Here is a 27,537-nt window from a genome sequence, read left to right as displayed (position 1 = left end):
AACTACAAGTGACAGTATCAGAACTATGATCTGCTTAGGAATTCATTACTTTTAGAATCCTGGAAAGCTAGCCACCAAGCAGTTGCTTGCTCACTCCCCCCACAGTGGGTTGGAGGAGAGGATCAGAAAAGTAAAATTTAGAAAACTCAGGGGTTGAGGTAAAGACAGTTTAACAGGCAAAGCAAAAGCCGCACACTCAAGCAAATCAAAACAAGGAGTTCATTCACCACTTCCCATGGGCAGGCAGGTGTTCAGCCATCCCCAGGAAAGCCGGGCTCTGTCACATGTAACGGTTACTTGGGAAGACAAAGACCATCACTCTGAATCTCTCCCCCTTCCCTCTTCTTCTCCCAGCCTATATATACTCAGCATGACGTCATATGGTATGGAATATCCCTTTGGCTAGTTCAGGTCAGCTGTCCTGGCTGCGTCCCCTCCCAGCTCCCCGTGTCCCTCCAGCCCTCTCGCTGGCAGGGCCTGAGAAATTGAAAAGTCTTTGACGACTTTGTATAAACATCACCCAGCAACAATTAGAAACTGTCAGTGTGCTGTCAGCATTGTTCTTACACCAAATCAAAACATAGCACTGGACCAGCTACCAAGAAGAAAATTAACTAATCCCAGCTGAAACCAGGACAACATACACTCTGTTAGTATCAAAGTAAGCTTTTTTTATTAGGGTGTGTATTTTGGTTTGTTGTTGGAACAAGTTCTGGCAAGCACCAGTGAAGCCTGCTGACTGCACCGGTCCCTTTAAGCCGTAATTCATTCTCGAAGCAGAGTTGCTTCCTGACAACCATTGACCATGTGCTGTTTGTGAGCAAGTATGTTCCACAGGTGATTTATTTGTATAAACAGAATTGATTGCATTAATATATGTCAGGAGCCACAATACTATGAACTTGGAGAGAGAAGAAAACACTGACCTATGCTCTTCAGAAACCTAAAGACTTCTCACAGTAAGGGTGACTGTCCTAAGGTGATGAGATACAAGGGCACATATCAACTTATGTCTGCATCTTAATTTAAATTCTTGCAATGCCACAATTTTGTATCAATAATTTAATCTTAATTGAAAAAATGCCATCATGTACCACTAGACAGACTGGTCTGCATTAATATGGCATGAGTTGTGGTAACTACCTACCTTTATGGAAACTGTACATATACAAACCTTTGGAGAGTACAAGCCTAAGAATTCTTATTCTAAAAATGGAAATTAGTATATTTTATTAGTTACAATATTACAATATTAGAAATAAGCAGGCAAATGTACTACTCTTTGGCTTTGTATGCTTTTGTCCTCCTGATGCTTTTGCCCTCAAGATCTTTTTTCTTCTAGGGTCTCTAATATCACTTTTGCCAGCTCCTTATGATCAGTAGATGAATGATGCCAGTTTTCCTTTACTCTGATGTCATGTGGAATGATACATTTAGGATTTTTCTTAAAGTCTTATAAGTTGGTTGCTTCTGAGGGAGCATAGCTGTAGTGAGAGATTTGTCCTTATACTTACTGTTTGTGAGCTTTTGTGCTCATACATTTTATCTTGTTCTCTGCCCTGAGAGCACTTGCAATGCCCGTCCTGCTGAGTACCCAGGTAACTCACTGTCTCCCCTATCACAATACTGGCTGGACTTCTCCTTACTCCTTACTTTTTTCTTTTCCACTAACTGTGCTTTTAAAATGAAAGCTGCAGCTAGTAATTTCCTTGTGCAGTAGCATGTGAGGTGATGTGCTGAGACCAATTCTCTTTTCAGTTTTCCTGCAGTCCAGTAACACTATTCCCAGACTCTTGAGAAGTTCAAGGTTTCATAGATATTCCCAGTAACTCGCATCACATCAGGCAGCAGCATGTTGCTCTTGAGCGCTGATGTAGCAATTCATTCCTTCTGACTTGTCCCAATGGAGAATCAAAGTGTTTTAATCTTTTATACCTGGCGACATTTCAAAAAAAATTTCTGTAGAAAGCTGCTCATGGGAACAACTTGAAATGTAAAACCACCAGGTATTCCGAGCCAGAGAAAAACCTAAAAATCCAGTAAATGGTTTCCTATTTTAGACTGTTACTGGGATATATTCTGTTTAATGTGTAGCTTTATTCAGAGTCCTGCCTTTTGAAGAGCACTTTAGCAGTAAGAATTATGAAGACAATTTACTAGGGCATTCCTTACTTTAGAATAAGTGCTTCCAAGCAACTGTCAAGCGATCCATCACTGGACAGACAGGCAGACAGGCTGAACTCAGATACCACAGTTCCGTCCCATTCTCTATTTTTTGGGGCATCTGGCCATCTTCTATGCTGGCTCAGGTATCCAGCAATTGTCTTAGAGCTTCTGGATCAGTGGACTTGCTTGTTACATTATACTTACCTTGTTCTACCAATGAGCCTTTATCAGGCAAGTGTTTGTTTTTTGTACAGGTAGGTTTAATTTGCAGCACAAACCATTATGTACTAACCTCCCCAGGGGGGTGGAAGGTGTGCAAGAACTGAAAAGCTGTCTGACCACTGAAGAGAGCAAGCTATTTGTCTTCCTGTAAGGTAAAGCATCTTTGCAGTGGATCAAAAGGAAATAAATATATGGAGGTGGATTTAGTGGTGTATGGGCATGGAGAGTAACAATGGATAATGGATGATGGGGAAGTCTCAGGGTGGTTAGGGTGTAGGGTATCAGACTGAATGATGGGCAGGAATGTAGGGAGCTGTGAGAACTGCATGTGGCACAATTCATGAGGGATAGACTGCTGGGATATAAAATGATCAAAATGGGTACCCTAATGTGTTCAGCTCAAAACATGTTTTGTCTTCTGGGCATGCTGTTGAACTGAGCTGTGCTGGACACCGAGAAACGGAGGCAGGTGGCCTCAGATGGTGGGAGGGAAGGTAGGTTCAGTGCAGGCTGTGAGCTCTGCCACTGAGGTGAATCTGCATCCCTGCAAGGGCAGAGGCTGTGGTGTCTTGGGAGATGACCACCTTCAGCCCTGCACACCTTATGCTTCCACAGAGAATCTAGATGTTACGACACAGCCTTTCGTCACACACACTCAGCTCACAGCCTCCCTATTCCAACTCCCATACTTAACCCACATCTGTCCCAGCTCATTCTACATGTAATCCCATCCACCAGGCCAACAACCCAGCCCACAGCTCTCCATCCCCTTGGCGCATTTCTGTCCCGACTCTCCCTTGCTCACTCCATTAGTCCTTTTTCAGCCTGTACAGGATGGACAAGCTAGGAGCATCAGTCTTTTAGTGTTATATACACCCAGAGTTTCTGAGTGCATAATTCTTAGGAATGAATAGTGGATTTAGAGTTGGGTTATGGCTGGTTTGCTAGTGTTCATCAAACACCATGAAATATCAGCTGTACAGAAGACACTTAGCAACTGAAACCTAGTAAATCAGATTGAATTTCATCCTCAGAGTTTGCATGAATTGTTAGTATTTAGAAGCAATTTAAAATCTAGAGGAAGAATCTCTCCCAGATCAAGCTCAGACCATTAAAAGATAAATTTTCTGTGCATTTCTTATATGCCGTGGGAAACTGGTTTGTGGGTCAAACCTAATTAAAAAAAGGAGTTGCTACATTTTGTTGCCTTCCCTAGAGAGAGGCATATAACATTATTCAATCTATGATTAGCTAAATTTTACATTTACCCTTTGGCTTTCTCATGTAGTTTCCAGTCTTCCAGATTATTACCTGTGACCCTTAATTCCAGCGTAACTCCTTGGAGATTGAAAACTGAATCGCTGCACATTGCCTGTGACATACTCATTAACCTTTTCAGAGAACTTCACGCAGTGTCTGTGCATCCTGCGTTTGTGAATCAAACACAGGACTCAGCACTCAGCTGCTGTGAACTATCTTCAGAGGAGCTATACTGACATAAAGCAGTTAGTGATTTGTCTTATTATGTGGAAAGGAAAGCCAGTGATAGACCAAATAAGGTTTTTTTTTGATTCATGATTTTGAATCATGAAAAAACATGATTGTTTTTTATTGGTAAATGCCAGTTTGGTAAAACTTGCCTAAGGTATGCTAAAAGGCAAAAGGTATAAAGTTTACAACAAATCTTGGTTGCTTCACTGTGGATATTTGGTAGAACTTAGTGGGACATAGAAGGTTGTATTAAAATGTGAAAAAAAAAACCCCATGAAAAAATGATCACTGGATAAAATATTTCATATCTTATGAATGAGTTGATTAGAAAAATAAAGAATTAGCTGGCTCAAGCATTCAGCATAACTAATGTTAACTTCCAGCCAAGGTAATATATACTATTTTCCTGGATAATCGCCACATCCTCTCATAGTTGTTTTTTTTAAAGTGGTATTTCTTTAAATGTCAAGTTAGGCTGTGCTGAGTTATGTCAGATTATAAAATTTTCTAGGATTTAACTTCGTATAACATGGCTAATAAACAAAGTTTATATTCCAGTAGAAATGCAATATTAATAGACAAGTTTTTAGTAATAAAATTTAATTCTACCAGTGACAAGAGAAAATACTTGGACAAAGCATAGTAAAAACTAGGCTTAGGCAATCAGGCAAAATGAAATATAGAACTCTTTCCTTCAGGAAGTTAATTTACTGGACTGTCTTCTCTAAGGAATGCCAAAATGCTCATCTAGAGAGGACAGGTTAATACTAATTATGAAATCCTAGAGTAGCTCAGGTTATTAGGACTTTGGTGTGACCAGGATTTCATCTGCAGGCTGTATAGGCAGGTGATCATTTCAAGAGGCCCCCAAATGAGGAATAACGAAACCCACAGCTGCATTGGATGCTGGTATTTCAGATACTTGTCTCAAGCAAAGCCATTGCTGTGTTTGGCCCAGTCAGATCTAGCCACACAGTGTGGTACAAGTATGGTACAGAGCTGATGCAGCCTAAATAAGTTTCAGCACATGGCCATTATTAGACAAGCACTATTGGCACTCTTATAACTAGGGAAAAGTTTTGCACTTTTTATATTTGAGGTAGAACAGTTCCTGAGGACTAGAACTAGGTATAACAACTGCAGCCTGCTTTTTTTTTGACATCTACTATTTCACAGAATCAGAAACACTAAGTCTTATATCAGGGAGCAATAAAACTTAAGAAGATTTCTGAATTTTCTGAATCTCAGTGTGTGAACTGAGACTATAATAACAGTTCCACCCCTTTTCAAAAGAAAAATATTTCTTACATTTTTCTTCTCTACTGGCTCATTCACTGACACAACTTAGTGTATTTTCACATGCAACGTGGAAGTACATTTGTTATTGCAGTGTTTAATGCTGGTAGAACATGATATATGGCTCAAAAGAGCAGTAGTATTGAACAGCACTCTTTTCCTTCTGAAAGATACTTGCCAAATTAAAATATTTCATAATGTGAATGTGAAGAACACTAGGGTCTTGCATCAGTCTGAAAACTGTATCTATGCTGTGATAGGTGACATAATACCAGACCCTACAGGGAAACATGCTGGGAGAAACTACTGTCCACATTGTTTTAAAAAAGGTGCTGGCAGTGTTAGGGTGTTGACCTTAGAACTGTGAATGCAAAGGCAAACTTTATGGGTGTACATAAAGGTGACTGTTACACATACAGAAAGTGGACTTACTCCAGTTACATATTTATTTTTGACATATTAAATCTGTTCCAGTGGTGGGGATAGGTGGGTGGGGGGCACATGGCATGGGGGACAGACTGCATGGAAATTATATTTCTGTGTGGAATAAAGAACTCTATGTACTCCTGATTGTATCTGTTATTTCACACCATTTTAAAAAATAAACTGAGTTAACTAATGGAATCTTATAAGTAGATTAACATTGTGTTCATTTTCTAGATCAATAAATTGAGACAAAGCGTAACTAAATGACTCATCACAGACTGTGCTAGAAATGACATGGACTGACTTAAAACAGTGTTAATGAAATCTCCATCTACACTTTTTACCAAAATAAAATGTGAACAGGTAAAAAATGTGAACTGGTAAAAACTGGAATAATGCTTAATTTAATGCAATGTGTTTAATTTTTCACATTTATAGTTATTTAAAGTAAGATTTCCAAGCAAACTTAAGTTACTTATTCAAGAAAGACCTCAAAGGATACTGTGCTGGTTGCCTGCAGGTTTTCCTCCAAAAGTTCCAGAAAAAGGTGATGTGGCCAATATTTTGTCAGTCCTCCATCCAGCTGAATCTCTAAATGCAATTTTCTGCTCACTAAAATTTAAGATGTACTGAAAGATGAAATCAATCTTTCTTCAACCAGCATCAGAAAGAGATAAAATCATTGATGACAAAAATAAGCTGTCTTCACTGATTACATCAAAAATTAATTTGATTTAGAAATTACTTAGCTCTGTATTGCTTCTAAGCCATTGCTACATGCTAATAAATGTTATCTCACACCAGCAAATCTCACTTCTTGTTAATTCTGGGACTTGTAACTCTAAGGTCCAATTGATGAAATCTTGAGGCACCCTTGAAAGCTGCCCAAGTTGGAAAAATGAAACCTGCAGCTCATACTCAGTTTTTGAGAACAATTTAAAAAACAGATTATAACTAAAAATGGGATGCCATTATTTTTGATCTCTGAATTGGGGAAAGCAAATGTGTTCTGACAGGTCAGGCTTCTCATTTGTTTTTCTCTACATTTTGTCTGGCAACATGGCCAAACTACCTTTTTGTTGTTTCTGAGGATAAACCACAATTTATCAACTTTCCTTACATTAGAAACTTTTTACTAATGTCTAGCCTGAAACACCTCTTGAATCTTAAGGACATTAGATTCTTCTTGTGCCCATGACTGACAAGAGGAGAAGTAACACCCCTTCTTTGGCAGAAACTTTTTGTGGCCTCCCGTTTGTCCTCTCAGTCTTTTTACACTGATCATTTGATTCTTTAATCTGAACAAGCTGTATTTACTGTAACTCTGTGTATGTCATTGCTTGATTGCAATGTGGTGCTCACGGACTTGGTTTCATGTTCTTTGCAGAGAACTCCAGCACTGCAGATGTTGGCTATAACAGTTATCCCTCACGTGTCCTGCAGGCTTCACTCATTCTTTTCAGATCCAGGTTATGATGGTTGTTTTTCTCCCAGACAGCTTGGCATTGTCAGTCATCATCCAGTCTGCAATCTGTGATAATCCATCTGCCCTCCCTTGGTCAGGTGGGGTGTATCAGATGTTTGTCATCTGCTTGTCTTGGTCCTGGTTTAAAGCCATCCTGAAAACTAGCAAGTCGTTTTACAGCATTCTTAGATTTGTTGGTGAAGAAGCAGAGCTGTGACAATGTTGAAGGAAACCTTCACCTGGGGAGCAGTACAGGCAGTGTTGTTAGCAGTTAAGGTGGTGAAAGCTGTAGGCCCTCTCATAAGCTGCCAAAATTCACTAGTGGTTGAAATCAGTGTAAATAAACAGAGTGTGATTTAAATTTTATTAGCTGACCAGTTTACTGCTCAAATCCTTGTTAGATGCTAATTGAACTATTAAAGAACAACCCTTAAGTGTTTTGTAAATAGGGTGCTGATCTCACTGGGGTTTTCTGTTTGTCACTGCTAAAAGAAATAAACATTTTAAAGGTAAAATGTTGGAATTCAGAAATTAATATCTAGACTTAGAAAAAGTCTAAAAGTCATTAGGAGAGAGCTTCTTTCCCTGTTTGGTTTCTCTTATTATGAAGTGGTGTGGAATGAACTCTAAGAGTTGCAGAACCTTTCATACATTTTTCAGATAAAGGTTAGATGTTTTTGCCATTAATGAGATCTTCTTACACTTCTTAAATTAAATTGCTGTCCTGTTCTTGAAAGGCCCAGGTTGCTGCTAGGACACAATATTGTCAAACATGATTACTTCAAAGAGGATTATTTTTCACTCTGTGAAGAATAATTTGAGCTCTTCAAAGCCTAAGTTGCTTGGTGAAAAAAGGAAGCGATTCTTCATCAATAGCCATAAGGTCTCCCAAGCACATGGAAAAATATTGTAGATCTTAAACAGAAATTTCTCAGCTTAAGTAGTGCGTAGGCTGGAAAAAGAACGAAGCTGGGTGCAGTGTCGCTCACATATTTTTTCTATATGACTGTTCCACAGTAACCAGTCCCAGTAGTGCAATACAGCAGTGCACTGGGAAGCTGATTAAACTAAAATTTCTCTAGTGTGTGGTCATAGCTCAGCTCAAACAGCTTTCTATCTGGAAAATAGTCTTTTAGAGGTTTGTTTCTTAACTCCTCAAACAGTTCCCTGTTGCAGAACGGCTGTCCTTCATCGCCCCCGGCCAGTCACGTCCTTTAAAAGACCCCACAGAGCTTTTTAGACAAGTTGCTTATATCGCTTACAGAAAAACGTGTTTACTTGCAAGAAAGAAATTAGCAGGAGAAAATTCCAGCTGTGGATACTGACATATGCTCTTGTTTCCAAGTAAAACATAGAGCGGTGGGATATTTATTCATCATGGAACATAACATATAATTGAACTCATCTGAGCTAAGTGGAAGATCTTTTTTCCATAGGAAACAATGACTATAGGAAGCGTTTAGTTATATCATTAAAAATAAGATCATGTTGCTTTTTCTCAGCTGCAGATCCTACAAAATAAAATGTTTTCCAGGTAGTGAGATGGCGATCCAATGTCACTCATTTTCAACTGCTTCTTTTTTTTTTATGGGAACCTGCTCAAATATCTTATTATTTACCAAATTTCTATCATTCATATTTCTCTGTTGCCAAGAACAAAATAACAGATAACTTTAAAAATCCATAAAAGAGTGATACATTCTTCTTTGATGAGTATTTCCTTTTAGAAAAAAATATTCCTTAGTTACGAGGAGGATGCAGTTTTCAGGAGACTGAAATGTTTTTGTTTGTTTGTAACATTTTTTATTTGAAACATAATTATTACAGATATGTGTGCATGTTTACTTGCCACATAGCTACAGACATATTTCTCTGAAATTCAATGGAAGTGTGACTTTTGACATCCAGGTTAGCAGGTCTGTTTCTGCCACAGGCAAAGCTGTTTCTGGTGCCAACGATTTGTCCCTTGTTTCCTGTATTGAACCCTGCAATATTTTTTTTCTGTCACCCTTGAAAACCTAAACTGAAAGGGATTGAAATTGCCGTGGCTTGGATATTAAAGAAAAAGAAAAGAAAAAAGTAAGGTGCACATCTGGGAGCTGTGGGAGATTTAAACAAACTTGTCAAAGAGGCTGAGATTATGATGTGGGAGGAGACAGGGACACAGACTGGGAGATGAAACCAGGAAACAGGCTGTGTTTTGGTGGCTGGGAGAAGCTTAGACAATTTGGGCAAAATGAAGAAGGCCTGAAGAGAGATACTGGAAATGTGCTTCAATGAGGATGCAAGGGGAAACACAGGCCAGAGGGATGTGAACATGGAGACTGGTTTGGAAAAAAAAGTGAGCAACCGAGAACCATGAAGCAAGGTGGAAAAAATATTTGAAGAAGTGCTGTGGGAATGGCAGGGGAATCAAGTGTGGCTTGGGATATAAAATGGAGTCAAGGAGACACATTATGGAAAGAATGAGAGAAAGAAAATGGAAATGGGAGGAAAGGGGTGTAAATGGGCATAAGATTGAAATAAAATAAGGTTTCGAGGGGGAGTTCATGGATTTCGTGTGTGAAGAGATGTAAAATAATGTCAATTCTGCTTTCATACCCACTTCTGCTCTTCTGAAAGGGACTTTCTCTTAGTATTATTTCTTTGACCTGTGACCTTGGGAATCCATTGCTTACAGCAGACTCCAGTTGTGGTGTTTCCATTTTCTTTCTCAGTTTCTTCCTTCTCCAGGGAAATTGCCCCATTTAGTTCCTGTTGGGCCATTCCATACTATCCAAACACTTATGGAAACCCAGCATTGCACTCTGGGTTGTTTGTTGTAAAGTCTGATTCTGTGGTGCCTTAGCAGTTGCCTCCACTCCTTGTCCTCCTGACCACATGTTTCCAATTTCCCTTCCAGTTTATTTGCAACTTAAATCTTTCTGTTGTGCAGCATCACAAACAACTGTACCTGCACAAAGTAGTGGTGGTGTGTAAGGAGGACTGTGTAACAACAGATGACAGTGGCAGGCAGAAATGCTTCAATTGATGGTGCTATTTCTACAGTCTCACCCCAGCAGAAGTCCCATGGTATGCCAACGTAGATACTGAAGCAGGTAAAATATTCTGGGAAATACTACAGAACATGTTCCTGCTGTTTTCAGAGGGAGTGGATAGAATGCTTTTCACCATGGGGATATGGACTTGCAGATCAAGTGATCTGGAGGTTTCACAGTGCCAGTAAATAGCTTTAAAAGGCACTGGCAAAATGCTTCATACCATCTAACACCCCTGATGCACAGAATGATAGTCTATTAGTGTTGCTGTTTATTCTGTTAGTACACCTGGTGAATGGGTCTAGTGAGTCCACTCATCTTTGATGATAACCACACAGGTGTTGATACAATGCCAAAGGATGGATCTTCTTTTCACATACATCTATGCACACACACTAAGCTCCTATACAGAGAAGTTTCTTTGTTTGGTGCACAAATTGCATGTGTTTTTCCACTACCAAGAAACAGCTGATGACTTTGGTTCTTTTAATTTAATCTGAAATTATGAAGGTTGTAATTATTTTCTTTGAACTAATAAGTAACTAATCAATTCCTTCAGCTGGCAGCAATTATATTCTACTTAGGCACACTACTTAGTTACAAGAAAGCTGAACTGCGCTGAACTCTTGGTCTTTTAAATATGACAACTTGTTATTGAAAGGGAAGGTTTGTTTTTATCTTTATGTTGCATTATTTATTTGAGTAGATTTTTTAAGTAGCTCAAAATGGAATATAAAATTTAAATTTGGGATCCTATGTCTCCTAGGCAGATGATATTAGTGAAAAAAAGAAACTAAACAAATTAAAGATGCCTTAAAAAAAGTATTGCCAGGGAGTGGAGAGAAGTGATTATTTTCCTCTATTTACCACTTGTAAGGATGTAGCTGGAGTACTGTTTTCATTTTGAGGCTTCCCAGTTTGAAAGAGACTGGCAAAAATGGTTAAGAGTTTGGAGTACATAGTGTATGAGGAATTGGATGTGCTTTGACTGGACCAGACTTCCCAGAGAGGCTGTAATATTTCCATTCATGAAGGCTTTCAGGTCTTGACTGGACATTGCCCTGTTTAACCTGGTCTGAAAAGGGAGCTGACCTCTTAATGAATAATGAAACAATGCTATTAAGCTTGGTTACATTAGCAGTAGTATCCTATAAATCAGCCTTACTATCAAATTTATTGCCTACAAAAAATCTCTTATTTGTTTTTATTGGTTTAACAGAGATTCCATTGCCACTTAACATGAATTGAGGTGCACAGTGTATATGTTCTTCACTGCACAGTTAACATACTGCTTCCTGAAGCCTCCTCATGGGAGTCCTAGCTTTACAGACAACAGATTTCAAAGATAGAACAGAGTATCTGATTATAACGTCTCAATTCTACACTAGCCTAACATTTCATGTATTACCCTACATATTGAAGGTAGTAACATGAGCTTTGATAAAGCACATATTTACAAAAAGTAATCAGTTTTCATTTTAAGTCTTCAAGAGGTAGAAAATCCATCAGTCCTGTCTTTCAGCTGTTCTCATGAGCAGTCATCCTTTCTGCTAAGAATGTGAACATGATTTTTAATTGGCAGGTTTTGGCTTCTATTGGGCACAAATGGTAGGGTTTCCATGGCAGTGGGCTACAGGGCGCCCTATGCGGGAAGTGGGGTGAGCTGCCCTCATCCAGTCACAGCCAGCTCTGAAATCCATGCGGGTGCCCCATCATGACCCAAGACTGCAAACAAGTTGGGGAGTGTACTGAACTATGGTTCAGATACATTTAAGAAAGAGTTGCAGCCCCCAAGGAAGGGAATATGTGAAGAAAATATGTGTGGAGATGTGCGGGGAGATGCTCTTGGGAGGACACATGGAGGAGATACTTTGGAGATGCATGGAGAAGCTGCCAAGAAGACATGCAGATAGAGGTGTGCTTGTTGCAGGAGGGGCTCCGTGATAAAGGGGAACACCCCTGAGGGACTGTGGCTAACCCACAGGGGGGCATGGACAGCCCTGAGGGACTATGGCCTATGGAGTAACCCATGCTGTGGCAGGGACACTGGGATGCATGGAGAAGTAGAGGAAGCCCAATAAGAAACATGGAGCAGCAGAAAGAAACCTTTGTGCACATGACCCAAGCCTACTGTGGCTTGTTGCTTCACCAAAGTGATTGGGACTGAGTGAGAGCAACCCACAGCAAAAACAAGGGGAGCTGAGAATAAGGATGGGGAGGACAGGTATTTGGCTTAAGCTAAGAACAGGAACAGGGTGGAAAGGTGTTTAATTAGGTGTTTGTTAGCTGTTTGTATTTCCCTTTTTCTCCTCACCACACAAAATGATTAGAAGTTTGTGTTAACTGGCAAAAGAATAAGTAAAAGTCCCCTAAGTTGAGACTCTTTTGCCTGTGATTACCTTCTAGCAGTTAGTCCTTGCTATTCCTTTCTCTCTGAAACAAAGAATTCTTTAGTATGATTTATTTCCTTTCCAGCAAAGGATGTCTAAATTGTAATCAAGCTGACTACAAGTATTTTTGGTGAATCTATAAATATATTAAACTATTAATGTCTCTGTCACTAAGTCAGCCCTTGGAATGATTAACTGGCAATTCCCCATAGCCTTGTCAGTCTTCAGTCTCCTTTTGAAAAGATGGACAGAACGTTGCCATACTTGTCTATGCTGCTATGCAAGAAGATAAAATAAACTTTCCACATACAGACTGTTCCCATATTTACCTAATTCACCTTAAATAACTTTTGCTGAGATATCTAACCAAGAGCTTATGTTGAGCTCCTCATTCACTACAGTTCTTCCTTCACCCTTCACAGTGTAGCTCCTGTCCACCTCCATATGTCCTCCATAAGTAGACATTCTCTCTACATTCAATCACCTGAAACTTTGCACTTCTCTGCATTTTTTAAGTTGGCACAAGGTCTGAAATGTTCCAAACTACTCAGTATGGCTCCCATGTTCTCATATAGAAATGGAGAAACTTCTCCCCTCCTCTCCACTCCCCTCCTTGCTGCCTTCTTCCCCTGGCTACCAGTTTCCTTATGGCTATCAGTTTCCATAAAGTATCAATGATGATGGAAAAAGTGGATACAGTACAAGAGAAGGTCAAACATACTCCTAACTTTGCAAGAGAAGAACACTAAGGAATTACACATTGTTTAATTTAATTTTGTCTCTGAAATGATGACTCAAGAAATTATAATGCTGACTCCACAAAAGAGAAAGCAATCAGAAAGTAAATAGCCAGAAGACAAAGCAAAATCTAGCTGGTATAGATTTGTCAAGGACAGGTTATATCAAATAAATCTAATTTTCTTTTATGTCTCATCTAATTTTTTCCTTTGACAGGATAAGTGGTTAAATGGATAATAGGAAGGTACATGCACAATGTGATATATTCGGAGCTTAATAAGGCTTTTCAGCCTACTCTGCATAACATTCTCTTAACCTAAGGAAATATGATGCAGTTATGGTGACCATAAGATGAGTACAGATTTGGTTGAAGTATTTGTCTCAGAAAGCACTTATCATTGTCAATCAAAAAAAAATAAAGTTCATATTTATAGAATGATAGCATGGGAGAAGAAAATAATTTCAAAGTTTATAAAAAAATATGAATATATTATTTTCTGAACAATGCCATTGCAAACTTTTTTCTTTACCAGGAGAGTAGAAATAAGACACAGAAAAAAGTAATGCTTAAGACCAGATGTCACCTCAGTTTTCTTTTATTCATTAGATTTTATCAAAGTATTTGCTGGACTTGCCTCTAACATACAGAGTATCTGCAAATGAAAAAAGGGAATTCTCAAGGTAAGAAACTACCCATAAAATGTCAGTGAAAAAAAATAAATGTGGAAGATGCATGTTTGAGGCTTTTCCTGGTTTGGGTGAATTATGTCAAATCAAGAACCCCAAGGAAACTGTTCTATGTTGGAATCAGTAGTAGTCATTATCTGCATAATAATTTCTAATACTCCAAACCCAGCATTTCTCAATTCTTATGTGGATTCTGGTACACTTGTCACAAGAAGGGAAGAAAAGATTATTGTTCTTCCCTAGAAAAAGAAGGGAGAGGTACTGTGGTAGGCAAAACAATTCAGTCCTGATGGGAGGGGTAGACATCTGCACTTCATTAGAGCAGAAAGCCTTCATAAGAAGTGTTTAGGTTGGGGAAGAGAACCTTCTTTCCAAACGAGTGTTGCAACAAGACCTGTCATACCCTGACCCTTTACTGACAGGACCTACAAAGAGCCCATTTTGCAGTCACAGTACTGCTTTCACATACTGCCTTATGACTTGTAGGACTATGAAGACATGTGTCCCAGGAGAAGATCTGAAATGAAATCCTCTTTGCTGCCTATAGAGATATAGTACTTTACAATATTATGCCCTTAAAATTTGAAGCTGGCAAGGCAAAAATACCCACTCTCCCCACCCCCCCACCCCCCCCCCCAAAAAAAAAAAAACCCACCAAATAAACCAAACAAAAAGCCAACCCAGAATTACGGCAGAAAATTAGAGAAATCATCATAAAAATACAAGTAGGGTTCCTGATCACCTTTAAGAACATTTCTTAAAGGTAGTATCTTCACACGTGTATAATCTTGTAAAATTTAAGGTGTTTAATAGTTAAACATTCAGAAGCAATTAGTGGTCTAGTATCATGCTGTGACCATATTATCTTGAGTGCTGACCATGTCATATTTCTGCTCTGAATGGGAGCCTTATTAATTTAGTATTTGAATCGGAGACATCTACTGAAAATCCCAGAGGGTGAGAAAAGTAAAGGATAAGATTATGGAGTAAAGGGTATCTAAAATTAATGGTTGTATATGTGAACCAACATATACTTTCTTGTCATATAGATAAGATTTCCTTCAAGTCTTCCTTTGATCCTTGCAATCTTGTATTTCAATGTTTTGCAATGGCATGTTGGCAAAATAAGGAATGTTCAATGATGGTTCATCTGTTTCCACTTCACGGTCAGCCACAATTGTTTGTGTTTATAAGCATTTCCAGTTTGATTAGGAGTTTTTCTCATTTCTGCTGTATTGACTCAGCCTTTTTTTTGTTGTTGTTCAAACAGAGCTTGGGAATTGTATTTATAAGCTGACAGCTAGCTGCTTCATAGTTGCATGTTTCCCCCTTCTTTACACCCGATGCCCAGTGATAATGTCACCAAATTTAGGTTGTAAGGTACAGATATTACTGGAAACAACTACTTTTACAGAACACCGTATACTTCATTGCATATTTCTATATTTATTTCTATGGTATAGTAAGGAGGAATACATTATTTATTCTCAGTAATGTAGCTGCCCCAACATACGAAGTGTTGCTATAGATGTTTATTCCCTATGTTAATTCCCTTAACGTAAGGAAGAAGTTGGTAAAGTCAATGGAAATGAATTCAACATCCTAGGTTCCTTTCCATCATCTGCTCATGTCCACTGCTGGACATCCATCATGAAACTAGATGGCCCATGGACAAACCAGCATGAATACTCTTACATTCTTTTCTCTACATTTATATCTTTCTGAGCTGAGTTGTGCGACAGACACACACAGAGACCACACACACACACACAATTTGACATTTCATGCTGCCACTGTGGGTAAAGTATTACTCTGTCTATAAACATTTTATTTCATCCATATTCTTAATAGAGATGTCAGGCTATTCTGAAATAATGGCCATTCCATCCACATATGTGTCTTATTTCAGACCTGTCATAAGAACCTCTTAGTTTTCTTCTGCCTTTGAATGTTTGGTGTTAAAGACAGAATGAAATAGAATAGAATAGAATAGAATAGAATAGAATAGAATAGAATAGAATAGAATAGAATAGAATAGAATAGAATAGAATAGAATAATATTAGAACAGAACAGCATAGAACAGAACAGAACAGAGTAGAGTAGAATAGAATAGAATAGAATAGAATAGAATAGAATAGAATAGAATAATTGCAGTTGGAAGGGAACTACAACAATCATCTAGTCCAACTGCCTGACCAGTTCAGGACTCACCAAAAGTTAAAGCACATTATTAAGGGCATTGTCCAAGTGTCTCAAACAGTGACAAACTTGGGGCATTGATTGCTTCTCTAGGAAGCCTTTTGCAGTGTTTAGCCATGCTCTCAGTAAAAAAATGCTTCCTATATCAAGTCTGAACCTCCCTTGATGCAGCTTTGAGCCATTCTTATGCGTCCTATCACTGGATCCCAGGGAGAGGAGATCGGCACCTCCCTCTCCAATTCCCCTCAGTAAGCTGCAGAAAGCAACGAAGTTGCCCCTTAGCTTCTCTTCCTCTTTATGTGGATTTTCCTCCAGATTTTAATATTTTCCCCTATTTACTACCTTGTCTGACCTCTGTGTCGATATGTCGATGACTTAAGTTTTTATCCTAACACATGATCACCTAATTTGCGGATTTCAGTGGATTATCTGTATAAATTGGCCTCCTTGGTGGTAATTATCCTACTGCTGTCTGTGTTTATCTGGTACTTGTCCCATATAGTGTGATGCTCCTGTGATTATGGGGTGAATCTCTTGTGGTCTGCAGTGCCAGCCCTGCTTTGCTTATGAGCCAATTATACTCCTGCCATGAACAGCAACATACAAGTTTTTTAACTTGCCTGCAACCCTTTTAAAATTTATATTTCAAAATGATAATTGTAAGTTACCATTTAGTTGTATTCAGTCCTTAGAGGGAAAACCCCATAAACCACTGCTTCATTTAATGACTTTAATGCTGTAATGACTGTAATGCTAATGACTGATACATTAACTGTGTCATATTTAAATACATTGACTGTGTCCCTGGGTGTGCAGAGACTGTAGCAAGAATTCTCAGTCACAATTCAGCTCATAGGAGTTCAGTCCCAGGAGAAGGAAAACAAAATCACAGAAAGAAAAAAATCCAGAAACTGCAATTTTAGACCACAGCTAGTATCCATGGTCAGACAAACACGTCCATATGCAGGAGTTGCAGCATGTCAAAGAATAACTGTCATGTCTGGTTTTGAAAAAAACCCTTTCAGAGTGCAAGCTGTCAGTCCAGTAAGGAATCAACCAGTGGCCATCCTGGGAGAGGATGGGAAATTCATAGGATTTAATTAGAATAACATTTCTCTTTGAGGTGAACATCACATCTCTGAAGAACAGCCACACTTAATCTCAAGAATCACTTGATCCCTGGAAACAGAATACATTCTTATATGGCTGATACATGAATTGAAAAGCACTGAAATGTAGAATATCCTGTAGGAAAGTAATTGTGAAGTTTTCACCACTCCATGTACCCAGGGCTAGTATTAAAACTATCAAATGTTCATGTGCTACATCTGGTTTATAACCCTGAGAGGTTCAGATGCTGAGCTGTAAAACAAGGGCAACAGGCTGACGACGGTGTTGACCTGGACCTGGTTTATTTGGTGTACCAGGAGCTGTCAGCCACCAACAAGGACCTTTCTAAATCTGTGGTTACCAACAAGTGCAATATACCTAGGGCTGAACTCCTGGCAGAGGGACTCACAATGGTCTTATGGTCCCTTATAGTTTTCCAGCCTGACCACATCACAGACCTCCCATTAATGGAAATCCTGTTCTCACAAGCCCTGTGAGATGACGTCCTGGGTGCTGTCTGTTATCAGCACACATTAATGCACCTTCTTTCTCAGTGCATTTTAGAAAGTCACATTTTCCCCTCTGTGTTTTGTTTTCAGGTACAGCTAAGGGGGGTATGTTGTGTGATATTTGGGAAAAAAACGTTGAAGAAAAAAAAAATTACTATCCTGAGGAAACAAAGTGCAATGAACATACAAGTTAAAACTACAGAGCATCTGCCCTTTTCTATATTTTGGTAAAAGAGTCAGCAGGGACTTTTCCCTACAAACCAGCGTGAGGCAGTGTTATCCAAGCAAACTCAGACCATGTCTACTGGCAGATACATCAGCACCAGCCCAGCATCTGTAGGGTTTAGACATAAACACCTGAACAGACTTGGAACCTCTTGTGAGTAACTGGCTTGCACAAATACAGCTACATAAAACCAGGAAAAAAATCATCTTCAGCAATGGTATTAAACGTTATTGCTTTGTGTTATATGTTTTAGGAAGCAAACAGTGCTTTATAGCAGCTAGGCTCGTGTGTCCCCAACTGTGATGATGATTATGATGATGATGATAATGACAATCATGATAATTAACATTGTGTCCAGCAGCTGAGGATCAGGAAACAGTAAAGCTAGTCCTGTTCAAACTCATACCAGAGAGGGAGGCACCAGAAAAGTCAAACGACATGAGACTCTTGAGCAAGAGAAACGGTGGACTCAGTAGGTTAAAAAGCCAGATGTCACTGTATTAGTTTGTATGCATCTTTACAAAGGAGAGCTTTGCAGAAAAATGACAGGATTTTTTAAAGTAGTGAAAGAAGTGTGTAAGCTTTCAAAAGCTGTACTTTACCAGTATGCTCAACTCCTGTTGCTTCTAATTGAGGTTAAGGATCTTGCTAAATATAACTAAATTCAATCGCTGAATTCAGAAAAAAAATAAAATCTGTTTATTTCATTATTAAGAGATGGTAGTTAAGGTCTGGTTTTAACCCATAACTGCTTCCATATTTGTAAGCCTACCTTCCACAAAAACACATTTTCTTGAACAGGAGCCACATAAGTCCTGCTTTAGACTTCTATGGACATTCAGACACTCATTCTACATGCTTGCCAGGTTATACGCATGACAACGAGGATCACAGCAACAATGCTGGTAAATGCTTTCACTAAGGCACTGCTTGTGCCTTTTGATGTAGTAGCTAGACAGCAACTCATCCATAGCACACAGGAGATCAATCAAACTTGCACTATTTTAGGAAGGAGTGTGGAACCCAAAGAGAAATCTTTCAGCAGCTCCCTGAGGATGCTAAAATCCACAGCCAAAAAGTGGCACTTGGGTGGGGTAAGAGTGACCACTTCACAGTCACTACTGACCAGCAGGAGAGAGGAGGAGAGGAAACCTCCTCTGCTGGTGATGACAAGGAGCTCCTGAACCCTCCTGCAAGGCTGTTAGAGGATGATGCTAGAGCAGAGGTGATCCTCTGCAGGAATGGTACAGCCTCGTATGTGAATAAGGGTAAAGCACTTGAAAAATAGGGCTTCTCCATTGCTTTATTGAAATTCTGTCTGTAAAGAGATATTGGGCCTACAAAAATAACCATTCAGGCCTTAGAAGCCCAAGACAAAAAATAAAGGTACAGGAAACAAATTCTGTTGCTTCAGAATTTACTGGGGCTGATGAGTTCTTAATATTTCATCCATTGCACTGAAGTTCATTAAGTCACTTGCAGAGGGACACACTGATTCAACAAACCAGTTGTTCTGGGTGTCAAAGGCACTTGGTTATATGTTTTTTTCAAGGACCTGAAGTTTTGGCAGTTACCACACTGTCCCAGGTCTCCTTTACACCCTGTGTCACCTCAGAATCTACTGAGGGTGCACTTACATTTGTACTGTGCCAGGCACAACAGGGAATTTGTCTTGGCAGGACCTCTAAGGTTTGTTATTAAGTGTCATTGTAATGACATTGTAATGTCATTGAACTGAATGATGGGGCCTGAACCGGTTGCCACTCAGGAGCTGAAGACACAGACTTGTATTCTGTTCTTACCTCCTCCCGTCTCCACCCAGGACAGATTTTCCACTCTTGCATGTTACTTTTTTCCCTCCTGGAGTAAATTGTTCTGAAGCATGGACAACATATGTGCTTTGATGGTACAGACTAATTTTTGGCCATAAAAGCTTAAGTTTAATATCCCTGAAGCACAGGTTTATGATGTCTTTAATTATTAACCGTTGTAATTTTTTTTTTTCCTTTCTTACTGAAATGTCCGTTGAATATGCTTTTTAGAGGTTTATTGTTACTCAATGAAATGTTTCAGTTGTGGGGGCATGCTTTTAAAAATAGAAATAGATGTTCTCAGGGATGTTTAGCTTGGGCAACAAAAAAAATCCTAATTAAAAATAAATAAATGTTAAAATACTTATTACAGATGATACTAAACATTTTTCAAATCCTCCTCCCACCAAATACATGTCTGAATTCTTCTGGTGGCTAAGTGTGGAACTAAATGTTGCAAGTGCAGAGCTATCTGAAATGACAGTAGTAACAGCTATTAGTGCCTACATCGTCTTCCCCCATGTTTGTACAGCCCATTGTATCAGACCAGAATTCTTCAAGATTATAACAATTTTAAAAGCAAAATGAGATAGATTAAATTAGATATGACTGTTGTGTTCTGAGTAAAATCACAAGTGTGAAAGTCTTCATGCTGTAGTTGCATGTATTAAAATAATATTAAAAATGATGATACAATCATATGTTATTTTCTTAGTTCAACATTAAAATTAAAATTGGTTTAAGCTTAGGAGAAAACATAAATGGATTTCTCTCTCACAAAAAAAAAAAAAAAAAGCAAGCTAGATGGTCTTGAGAACTCCTTCTTCTATGATTTTTGTTCTTTTTGCTCCCTTTTATGACTGAATTCCATCACTGCTGATGACTTCAGTTAATGTGCTGCGTGTTTTCTTCCTCTGTCCTAGAGAAAATGAGGTTTCTTTTGTAAAATCTGAATGCTAAACGGAGACTGTCAGAGATGTCATCACATTTAATTTATCACACACCAAGAAGGTAGTGTTTGCCTAGATGATCTGATAGTAGATTTAGGACACTGCTGATTTGTGGACTGCTGACAAATTGACAAGTTGGCAAAACAATAATACTGTTTCAAAAAAAAGAGAGGTTAAGTCAGATTTTCTTCAAATAAACTGTGGATAATATTGCTGGGTCTGGTTTATATTCTTAAAAATTAAACAGGAATAAAAAGTCAGGGAAAAATTATTAAAACTGATACCAAAACATGTTTAGCATACATCTTCTGTCTAAAAATAACTAACAAGATGGCTCTATGGCTCAGCCTACAATTTTAAAAGACATTTAGAAATAGAACTGGAAACAAAATACTTTTTAATAATAGCCAGATTTCGGTGATATAATATCCTTGAGATGGAGTTATGTGACTCTGGGAGCAAGTACACTGTGGAGAAACACAGTTCGATGTAAATATTTTGAGAAGAAACTAAGAAATGAGATTTGAGAACTAAAAAAAAAGAAGACTTCAGCTTTAACAGTACATTTTCTGTAATGTGATACAGAACACAGAAAACCAGACACTTTTTGTCTTGTTCTATCCCAAAATAAAATTGTAACATTGACATTTCTTTCTAAGTAACAAAGCTGTTAAAAGGCTTTTAATTAATTCAGATAATTAAGTTCTGAACATATTCAACATATTACGTTTTTTTTTATTAAAGAAAATTAATCCACTTCGTGAAACTGTGTTTGGGATTTTTTATTTTTCACCTGGAACGAATGTTGTGCCGTGAAAACAAGAAGTAATTAAATGTCTCCATTAAAGGTCTTTAAAAATTCTTTGAAAATAATTCTTCTACAAAAATTAAAGGAAGAAAAACTCTTAAAAAAGAAGCTCCTATGTTAAAAGCAAGGACTTATTAGAGGAACACAGGTCAGAGTAACAAAGGGATGCAGCAAAACCCATTCTGTCCTGACAACCCTGCGGAACCATTCCCTGGCAAATTTGCAGTTGTGGTTTGAACACCACAGAGGTTAAAGAGCGCAAAGAAGTACAGTACTGCCAGCTTCCAGCAAAAAGTCCAAACTAGGACAAAAAGTGAAAAAAAGGCAAAAAAAAAAAAAAAAAAAGAGACTTCACATTGTCAGGGAGGAAAATTTGTAGCTCAGTCTCTCAGGTTGGATCACTTGTGCCATGTCTGTGGTACATATTTTCAGCTCAGCTTGAATTACTTCTGCAGATTGCCCCGGACAATTCATTTGCTTAAAAGTACGAAGTCTTAAGTGTTCTTTAGAAGAATGAACAGACAGTGCAGTTTGTAGGAATGGTATTTAAAAATGCTTTTGGCTGGGCCTGGTACCTCAGTCTTTAGTCATAGTGAGTTGCATCTGACTGTTGCACTGAAACTGTGTTGAAAACCCTCTGGTGAAGGGGAAGCTGCCTTACTTAGGGAGAAACCCTGGGTAGAACTGGACCTGTGATCACAATTTCTCCTTTGGTCTTACCCTTGGAAAAGAATTATTTGCTACAGCTCTTTACCAAACCCTGGGGCTGATCCCAGGCTTCACCACCCTCCCACTGCCTTCCACTTTCTCACCCTATGGCTCTGGCAGGAGCTGAGCGTTTTGCCATCCTCTTTGTTACACTAAAGAGACTGACGTCTCACAAAAGCCATCTCAAGTTGGCACAGGGTGCTGGAAGGGCCCAATGCTGAGGCCATATTGGCCATATCTACCCATCGACTAAACCAGGCCTGAGCACAGCCCCAGGCTTGTTTATGCTCTTGCATTTTTTGACTGCTCTTTGAAAAGTGGCAAAATTATTTCAGATTTTTCAAGTAGAGTGTATTAGAGGTAATTCATTAATAGTGAATTACATAAAATAAATAGTAAATAAAAATTAAAGGGACACAAGCATATGTCATACACGTAGCTACAGAATTAATATAATCCATTTTACAAACTTCTAATTGCTTTCCACACTTCAAAATCACAAAATAACAGCAGGGAGTGCTATACAGAAAACTGATGGCATGACTAGTTCAACATGAATCTTATCATAAGTAGTACAAATAAAAATTTAGCAAATAATCAGGACAGCTGTTACACAGGAAAAAATAAAACTATTACAAATCAGTTCTTATAATCTTTATCAAACCAATGACTACTAGCAAATCTATAAATGCTAAACTTAAATTTGACTTCTGAACAATTCTTCTTTTTGATAAACAAACTATGTCTTCTTCTGTGCAAAAGCGTAACTTAAATTTTGAATAGCATATCTAATAATTGAGATTGCAGGAGGAAGGAAAGTGTGATGTAGACTGCAGAAGAGCCTGGAAAGAGACATGAGAGTTTAGGATTTGCAACATCAGGATTTTGATTATATGTAAGTCTCCTTCAAAACACTCTAAAATAGTGCTTTTCATCTTGAAACATGAAATACAGTATAAGTCTCTTAGGACACCTTGGTGCCCAAAACTTCAGGAGAGAACTCCCTTAATGGATGATATTTCCATGAGTATCATTAAAAATCTCCAAATTATGAGTACAGAACTCTTCTAAAATAGGGAAAATCATAATGAGAAAGGAAAGAAATTAGAGGGAAATAATATATAAATATATAAAATATCTCCCTGCCTGGTCTTATGTTCCCTGCTGAGTTCTTATGGGTACATTCTCAGTCCAACATCTGTTAACAGCTTTCTGAATTGCAGCAGACCTTCCCAGTCCCCATGGTTCCCTAGGACAGGTGTCTCCTTGCAGCGCTTCTGCAAGTGTATCATCTGTGCATCATTTGTGTGTATCTGACTGTGTATCATCTCCCTTCTCAGGCTCTGCTTGTGTTGATGGTTTCCCCTTGTTTGGTCTCCCCCTTGCCAGCTCACCGTCTGGCGGGTGAGCATTTCAGCATTTCACAGTGTAATGCTGCTTGTTTTCTGTCCTGTCCATTGGGTGGGACAGATCATTACCTTTCTCTCCACTGTCTTACATAATTAGAGATAGTTTTTCTTCATTACATTAAGCAACCTCGATTAATTCAGTCTTTTTGAACATTGTATTTTCTAGCTTGCTGGACATTGATCATTCCTAAGCTCTGTTCCTTGAACTTTCCAGTCTGTTCAAATTCTTCTTAAAGCTAAGTGCCTTAAGCACAAAAGATCAAGGGCTGAAATATATAAGGCAACAATGAAGTTTAATTTTGAAATGCCACTTCTCAGTTCCTCTTGGGAGATGTGATTCTCTGGGCTTTCCTGTAGTTGCAATTTCCCTGCCAAGTACATCCCTCAAGATGCATCACAGTCTCTTCTCTTGGTGTAATGAAACTAGTGTGTCCTAGAAGCTTCAGAAAAGAAAAGGGATATAAAAGAGGTAAACCATAAATGCCAAGATGTATGGAACTGAAATATTTGTATTTTGGCTGCACCATTTTTTTACACCAGACTAATGCTTTTACAGCTTTGTCACAGGTGGGTTTTTTTGTAACTTAAAGGTTTCATTGTAACCTTTTATTATCAGCATACATTGTCTTTCACAAGAGATTCACACTTCCCATACTTGAACACAATGGAAAACAGGTTTCTGCGGTCATCCTAGTACTGTGCCCTAAAAATCCCTATCCCACGTAAAAATGGAGAGACAGGAAATTTTAGTTTAAGTTTAAATCAGTGCTAATACAACCTCACACCTTCCAAATTATGCTGGACAGATTTGTATGGAGTGTGAGCAGAAGGAGATTGCATCTGCTTCTAAAATCTGTGTGGATAAACTATGTGGAGTACAGAAATACATCCAAACACCAAAACAGTTACGAGCAATAATTTTTTTGTAATCTGTCTCTATGGAAGCAATTGTTAGGACTGCTAGATGCCCACATGGCTCTGGCTGTTGGAACACACAGAAGCTTTGACTCTGAGGCTTTGGGTGTATGTGCCATATTATGAAAGCTAACATACAGCGCCAGCCTTATACTTTAAAGATGGTGAGTCATGACCTCAAGACATGAAAGAGCCTTATGTGATGGGAACCCCAGTCAAGCCAGTGCCTTGAGTTGGAATCACTCCACCACTAAAACTGAGCAGTTCTTAAAACTAAGCATGCCAAAAGACACTGAAGGCTTCCAATCTCTAGAGGTATATTTCAGTAAAATCCAAAAATAGTAAACTGGAACATGGCAATTCTTTCCAGAGAGAAAACTCAGGATTACTGGGTGAGATCGGTTTAAAATGGGTCTTGAAAACAAATCTTCCTCTTCTCACTTGTGTCCTGGCAGGACAGGACCTGTCTTTTTGGCTTTCCTTTCGGTCCAGCAACCTTTGGAGTTTTCCTGAGTTGCAGAAACCATACACAGACCCTCTGAAGTCTCCAGGAAAGCCTTCCCTAGGAGACCTATGGTGCCTCTTGACTCCTTGGTTACTCTATGCATGACTCCATTGGCCTCCTTTTGCAATTGGAGACCTCTGGCTCCAGATCTTCATTTTTCTGTTGAAAGAGGAGGAATCTCCCCTCCCTCCTGAGAAGTTATGCTGATCCAGAGGGCAGCAGCCAGAAAGCAGCACATGGTCATCCTTCTCCTGGACTCCTTAGCAGAATGTACAATGTGCAATGACCTGAAAACAAAGCAATTAAACTGCCATACCCACCTGTCATCACTTGAAATGATGAGATTTAAGGCAATTTTTTTTCTGAGCAGTGAAATCAGTGATGTCTGATTTCCTAAAGATTTATTTCCCTCTCTGCAGTCCCACACATTTCAGTAATCCCATTCTTCCTGTAATGGCCCTGGGGTAAGCCTTACACCTGGTTTGTAGCTGTGTGCCTGCCGATCTGTCAGGCCAGCAAGCACACGCTGTTTGGCCGACAGGAAGATGCAAAAATTCACTGTATATATGTGGAGTTTTGCTTCCTTTTCCTGCATGCATCAGGAACTTTCTTCTAAAGTAACCTGATTTTCATGACACTTATAGGATTATCTACTAAGACTTCAACACAATTTTTTTTATCTAGGTAAAACTGACTAAAGGGTTCTAAAATTACTAGAAAGGGAGGGGCAGGCAGATGGCTGGACAGAAACACATAGAGAAAGATGTCATACACATATTAAACTAATTTCTGGGTGACACAATTAAAATACTGGACTATTTACAGTCTTTTATTTTTTATTTATGACTTTTGTAATAACCCTTTACTGTTTACTTTGCTATCACTTTCAAATTTTAGTGTATTTTCTTTTAATGAAAGCTGAGTTTAATCATTGAATTTAAGTGTTGCGCTGCTGAGTCTGGAAGTTAAAACAAATGTAAAACTTGTGATGAGGCAATGAGATCTGGCAGTACCTTTTCTTTGCAGCTCTACTTACAAGGAATAAAGTCTATGGAAGAAGGCATGGTTTGGTCGATCCCTGTTTTTCCTTCCACTAAAACAGGCATATTACTATAGTATCCAGAGCTCAGAGAGTTGCTAGGATTTATTTATTATTTATAAAATGTACTACATCTATTGTTTTTATAATTCCATTCAAACATCTTTGCAAACAAAGTTCAGAAGTCCCAGGATTACATTTTCTGTACTTTTAGCAGTAGTTTCACAATCATTGGGCAAATAAAAATGTACATAGTTACTTATTATTGTACTTGCTTTTCTGTTAGAGTTCTGGCACTCCTGCAGAGTAGAAGAATGTATCACTATTATACTCTAAATCTAAACAACTAGAAGAGGTTTTATTTTATATGAGTACATTTTTTAAAAAGAGGATGAATATAATGTCCATCTAGAAAATTCTCAACAAATGAGGTGATTGAATAGGCGAAGGTGGGAAGAAGAAGATATAAAAAGAGTTTTTAAAAAACTCCCGAGGAAGTCAGTGTAACAAGTTCCATTAGATCCTTGTATTTTTCTCTCTGCAGTGCCTCTGAAAATTTGCTCCTTGGCTGTTACAGAATTAGTAGGCTGGCTCCCTATTTACATTTGCAGAATAGAGTTTTAATGTAAAGTAAAGCAAAATGCAAATATTGGCTCTAAGGCCAGTATAAATCCAAATGTCAAACGTCATTTGAAAACCATATAGAAGCTGGCTGCCTGAAAAAAGATTTAATCCAAGATCTCCTCTCTCCCTTGCAGTGCCTATATACATGCATACATTTATATTATGGGGGATTTCACAAGAAGTGACAAACACAATTTAATGATATAAAAAGCAAAATTCTACCAGCTGTTTTTTATTATTCTGACTAAGCTTGATCATATGAAGAAATATATTACAGTTGCAATCAGTGCCAGTGAGGTCCTCACTGAAGATTTAATTAAAATCAATACGTTCTTCCTAAGAAGCCTATGTTTTTTCTTTAAGGCTGCCTGAAGGTTTTAGTTTATTTCTTGTAAAGGTGATAAATAGCACAGAGAAATATTACATTAAGAAGCCTTATAGTAAACTTCCATGCTATGTATTTTGGGTGGAGTAACAAAAGCTTGAGCCACTTAAGGTCACCCTCTGACAGACATATGATTTGTGAGTTTGTATGCTGACCCTGAAAACATAAAAACAGACAGAAAAACTTCACAGTATCTTCCCATTTTTATGAATAGTAGCCTTCATTATGTTGCTAGTCATTCTTTCTTTTTCATTAGCTTCCAAACATTTTTCTACTAATTGCAGAAATAGTGGATGATACCTATAGCGGCTGGATTTTTTTTTTCCTTCTGATGGTGAATATGACTGTTAAACTTTTGCCTAAATGGGATGCATAGACTTAAAGTTGACTCTTTTAAGTCATGGAGCTTGTGAAGGCAC

At 38.5% G+C, this 27,537-nt stretch overlaps 1 long non-coding RNA gene across 1 annotated transcript in view; it reads right to left on the bottom strand.

Moving 5' to 3' along the window:
* Nucleotides 1-14,568: 14,568 nt before the first annotated feature.
* The window catches only part of LOC308064166, a 73,264-nt gene continuing 60,295 nt past the window's right edge, over nt 14,569-27,537 (bottom strand). Inside the window, exon 3 of the long non-coding RNA XR_013928269.1 lies at nt 14,569-25,357. This is a non-coding gene — a long non-coding RNA (uncharacterized lncRNA). The remainder of the gene's footprint in view (nt 25,358-27,537) is intronic.

This window comes from Falco punctatus (genome assembly GCF_963210335.1).
Source record: "Falco punctatus genome assembly, chromosome: 5".
NCBI classification, from domain to species: Eukaryota; Metazoa; Chordata; class Aves; order Falconiformes; family Falconidae; genus Falco; species Falco punctatus.
Note: the sequence above shows the minus strand (reverse complement) of the source record. Positions and strands in the feature narration are given on the sequence as shown.